A 5,970-nucleotide genomic window follows, 5' to 3' on the forward strand; every position below is an offset into this window, starting at 1 on the left:
AATCGTGACATCGCTAGACGCGTACGCGCCCATACATAACTAATGTATGTATTGTCTGGACGACACGGATGAGCAGACCCGAGGTGTCGTGGGGCGGAGACTGGACCCATCCCAACAGAGAGAAGCTACGCCTGAGAATGAACTGACCGCCCACGGAGTGCAACCACCTGTGAACGTTACAAGCATCCCCATCCTCTTGGGCACCAACCTACCAGGATACCGCCAAGTGACCAAGTTGACGGGTAGTACGTGAGGTGAGTGGGCATTTCGGCTATTTCAAAACAAACCATTAGTTACTTATTTCGTGAGGCCTGTAGTAACACAAAGACAGGCAGCCAGAAGAAGAAATGCGTTGTCTGACAAGAACTCCAGGGATACTAGTATGACACCCTGAGAATAAGACAAATATGCCAAAGCCAGTAGTAATATCGGGCAGCAATTCTTAGATTCACTAGGATTTCTATCAATAATGTTGCATGTCTGTGGAGACAAGACAAGGACATGGGATTTGGGTCAGATTCAGCAACAAGACCAGATAGAGCTGGGACACAAACTAGCATCAAGGACGCTCTTCCCCCTCGCCAATCAGCTCGCACCTCAAGGATGCCAAATCGTCTCAAATTGTAACCCCCCCCCCCAAAAAAAAAAGAAGAAACGACGAGGGATAAGTGCTGACGCTAAGAATTGCTGAAGACTGTGTTTTCTCGGATTGATGGAGGCAATAAAATTTCTTCACTAAATTCATGTTCCCTCCCTGATGTTTCGTCATTTGACATGAAACCCTGGTATTGCGAACATTGTCTAATACCATATGATTTTTTTTCTCTCTGTTAATTTGATATTATCATGGCGTTTAATTACTTTCTCCCGTCCAACTCTGGCGCTGGACAAGGTTATATTCCACTAAATACCCCCACCACGCCCTTGCTAGACGAGGAAAACCCGAGCTACTCCCCACCGATCACCGGTGGCGATGTCGAGAGGTGACATCGGAACCGAATCTACATCTACTAGACCAGGCCCTTCCCTTCCACAAAAGAACACAGCACCGGTGGCTTTTCAACCGAACCCCCTGCCTCAAAGGAAGACCCAGCCCCCACGTAAAAGGAAATACTGCACTCTTGGCGAAGACGGTGAGACCCGGCCTAAGACTCCCCTCTCTGAAACGGACCGCATCATACGGGCCATATCAGTGATGGAGCAAACACTTAAAGCGGACATCGCATTGCTTCGGTGCAATATTTCCAGCCTCTCGCAAGCAGTCGCCAGGCTTGAGGAGAAGGTCCATTAAAGGTAAGGCCCTAGAATTGTTAAGAGTTACCTTTCTGGAAGAAAGCAATTTGTTACCATTGGTAGATATGATTGATCTATGGTTTAAGTCACGTGTGGTGTACCTAAACGAAGCCTCCTTCGCAGACTGTTCTCTATCTATGTATATGATGTTAAAAGTTCTTTAAGTGCACGTTATTGATTTGTTCTATTTTGATCTGAATCATGCACTGTGCTCTACACATGTTGAGCACGCACAGCGAGTCACCACTCGACTCACCTGCTGGCAGCTTACCGCGAGCAGAAAATGGCAGACAGTTTCTTCTGTTGCCGCTACTTTTACTGCAGAAATATACGGCTTTGTCGCCACACATTATTTGGTGAGACACAGATTGTGTATTGGAATATAAACAGACTTTCTTCCATATGAGTGTTGGTGTTGCATTGAATAAGTGTTTGACAGTCGTTAAAATCGTGACATCGCTAGACGCGTACGCGCCCATACATAACTAATGTATGTATTGTCTGGACGACACGGACGAGCAGGCCTGAGGTGTCGTGGGGCGGAGGCTGGACCCATCCCAACAGAGAGAAGCTACGCCCTAGACTGAACTGACCGCCCATGGAGTGCACCCACCTGTGAACGTTACAAGCATCCCCATCCTCTTGGGCACCGACCTACCACAGGCATGTGAAATTTCCGCGTTTTCGTGATTTTCCGCAATTTTTAAATCATTTTCTCGCGTTTTTTTCACTTTCCACGTTTTTTACTCTCTTGGAAATGAAAAACACAGTCTAGTCTCGTGCCATGCTTTTTGAGCTGCTCATTGTGTGCACGATTATTACTCATGTGTAAAAACGTCTGGCGATGTTTACAAACGTCTGGCAATAGAGACTATCCGATCCGGTATGATCTGGTTTTACGTCACACTGCAGCGCAGTGCAACGTGGTGGGGCTGCAGTGCGTAGCGGCCCAGCGGGCTAGCAATCCAGTGGCGCGGGGAAGCTCTGTTCTGGGGGCGATAGCGCTGGCTAGCTAGCCGGTTGTTGTTCGAATGTATCGCGCGGCGTTGTTTAAGTTACCTCAGCTCAGCTCTGTGTCTTCGACTCCGAGTTCGTTTGGATATAACTTATTTTTTCCGCATTTCCAACACGGTTATGAATTGTTTCTTTACTGATGTGAACTTCACAAGAGGAACTTAAGTTGAATCATGGCTTCTACTTCCAAGGATACAAATTATGTGGAGCAGGCATCGCGTGACGATAAGGCATCAATTGATAAGAAAGACCCTCTCGTGAAAAACTCCTGGAAGTGGGAATGGCTCGACTTTGTTCACAAGGAAACTGGACAAAAATTGTCGGATGGTATCAGAGTGATTAAGAAACCTGGCTTTTGTGTCTGTATATTGTGTGACAAGGAAATAAAATATGCAGCACGGGGTCGTGTCGCACTAGGGGATCATGTTGGACATTGCTCACACACAGATATTCTGAAGCTGAGAAAATCGAACACATTGTTCCCAAGTAAGTTTAGCGGAATTAATTTATACTTAAAATCAAGCAAAACAAAATTTAGAATAATCAGCATGTACACATATGTTTGTGTCGGCTTATAATAATTAATATTACAAGCCTCACAATACTACTTACTAGTAACATTTAGGCCTGCCCCTGTACTTAAAATTTTTTGTGTGTACTCTGTGATGTGGCTTTTTACGCTACGTTTGGATCAATTGCAAATTTCAAGTACAGGCCAGCCTAGTAAGACTTGAACTGATGTACATTCAAATGATATGTTTTACATGTCATGTGAATGTCCTCAGTGATTTTGCTGGCCAGCGCCGAGAGGGGGGCTATGCTGCCCAAATCTTTATTTAATAAAGACGCACATGGGTGTGTGTGGATGTGTGTGTGTGTGTGCCTGTGTGCCTGTGTACCTTAAAGTAACATTTGAAAACTTTTTTTTCTTAAGTCCACGTCTCTGGTAAAAATACAACTTGAAGGAAGAAAATACAATTTTCAGGTATACAAAATACAGTTTTTAAATCCTAGACTAGAGGTTGGCAGGTCTGCTTAGGGTAGGCTATATCCCCATTAACATCTGGGCATTCTCAACTGACATAGTCTACAGAGATCAGAGATTTCCAAATGCTCATTAGCGCATGTATGTTTGTTTTTTTTTACAGGGAGTTGAGTTTGATTTTCTTTCTTTCTTTTTCTCTTTCAGGTGCAAAGCCTCCATTGTCAAGCCAGAATACCACATACGGAATTGTACATCCCTTTTTTCAGGCAAAAGTACAAGAGGAATCGGCACCAAAAAGTTCTATCCCTGACCCATTAGTTTCTGTTTCAGACAGAGTTTCAACAGCTGAAGCAACAGTTTTGGGATTTGCTGCTGAAAACTCCCTTCAATTGTGGAATTGTCCAAGTAATTGTCAAAAGATAGAGCAGCACTAGATGCATTATCTGTGGATCGCACCTCGGCTTCCTACAAAACAAATTACGGTGTAGCTAAAACATTTATGGAGGAATTGGTTGAAGATCTTCAATCAACGCACTTCTCGCTGAACATCGATGAAGCCACCAGTCAAACGAACAAAAGGGTTGTTTCGGTTTTAGTGTGCTATTTCAATCCCAGGCTATAGAGGAAATAGTTGTGAGGCACCTTGCATCATTCTCGGTTATCAAAGTGAATAGTGAAACATTGTATGATGAAATTGTTGATCTGTTTGAAAAATTCCAAATTCCTTGGGAAAATCTCCTTTCAATTCTGATGGATTCATGCAATGTCATTAAGGGGATCGAAAAGTCAGTCGGAAACACGTATCCGGCAAAACAAAGCCCCACATCTCTTGGATGTGGATGGAGACAGCAGTCACCATGCACACAACTCAGCCAAGGAATTCTGTGCGCATTTTGATAACTATCTGGAACAGATGGCAACAGATTTGTTTACAAACCTTAAATGGTCAGCAGATCTGTGTGAAAACTTACAGTGGATATGCCAGGCATTAGATATCAAACAAACCAAGCCAGAGAGGTATGTGAGCCACAGATGGTTATCTATCTACAATGTAACCTGTGACATTATTCGTATGTGGGATGCTTTACTGTTATTTTACTATTTCTTTCTACTAACTTCAGAAAAAGACACATACAAGAATGTAGTCGATGAGATATACCAGCAATATGAAACTGACAGTGCATCAAGATATGGAATAAAAAAACTACAGAAACAAATGGCAGTCAAAAACATGACCACAGATGGAAAAAACCAAAAGAAGAGGATATATCAGAAACTATTCTTCTTCAGGGAGAAGACCCGAATAATGATGAAGATTTATGGATCAGTCCTACCAATGCTGAAAAAGTATGTTATGCTCTTCCAAACAAGCCAGCTGTTGATCCATAAACTGAATGACAAGCAACAAGAATTGTTACTTGATTTCCTTTCATACTTCCTAAGACCTGAAGTTCTCAAGGATATTACCAGTGCTTCACTAGTTACTCTGAACTTGGATGACACAAGTAATCACTTGCCTGACAAGAATGTTCATCTGGTAAGCAGCATAACAAAAGGATTACCATCTGATCTAGCAAATAGACTAATAGGTCAGCTCAAGGAAGCATACATAAAATGTGGGAAAAAGTTGCAAACCAAAATGCCAGTTAACAATAGGCTGCTAAAGTGTATCTCTGCTATTGACCCCATGTCTATCGGTCACACAATAACACTGCAACACCTTATGCGATTGCCAGAACTAGTGAACAATGTGTTTGTTGATGAGGACCAGATCACACAGTATGAAAACGAGGTTCGCAAAATCCAACGTCAAGCTCAGCTTATTCCAAAGGAGGAAATAAGGGCAGATACATTCTGGGCAAACCTCAGAAAAGGAGGGGACTATCCCAACCTAAGCAAGATGGCACGAGCTCTCCTGTCGTGTTTCCATGGCCCAGAAGTGGAAAGTTCATTCAGTGTATAAATGGGAATAGTCCTTGACAAGACTAAGGGACAGATGTATGTATCAACATTCTCCTCTGTACAAACAATAAAATACCACCTGAAAAGTGAGGAGAAAACAGCTTGCAGCTACTTCAACAGGAAAGATCATCTGCATGACCCTGTTCATCAAAGACTGTGTAAAAATATGAAGCATGCTTACAAGGAATATCAACAGGAGAAGGACAGGGAAAAGGAAGCAATGGAAAAAAAGAAGAAAACTTGTTGGGATTGCCAGACCCTCTGCATGTGCCCCAACTTCAAAGATCCAGTCCAAGAAAAAACTGCTTAAAGCTGCAACAAAGTTGAAGGAGAAACACAACAAGAAGGTGTTAAAGAGATTAGTTGACAAGAAAAGCAAGAGGGGCAAGTAGTCTGTGAGTACGAAAATTAAGAACTGAATTAAATTGGAACTATGAGCATGAATGTTCGATACTTAATACAAAAATATTTGTGTGTATTTGTGTTGGGGTGAAAATTTATGGGTGTGTCAATTATTTGTGTTTTTCAAGAAAAATATACAAAATGTAATTATTATAATTCATTATCTATCAAATTATAACACACCTACCCAGATACAATTAATCCTAAGCCTGAATTTCCTCTCTTGGTATGCACCAAATTGCACGATTTCAAGTTAAAAAACTGCAAAGCTCCCTACCGTGGGGAGGGGGGGGGGGGGGTACACCCCCCTCCCA

Source organism: Diadema antillarum, unplaced genomic scaffold, assembly GCF_040938485.1.
Source record: "Diadema antillarum isolate AM-2024a unplaced genomic scaffold, OU_Dant_1.0 seq00000597_RagTag, whole genome shotgun sequence".
Taxonomy (NCBI): Eukaryota; Metazoa; Echinodermata; class Echinoidea; order Diadematoida; family Diadematidae; genus Diadema; species Diadema antillarum.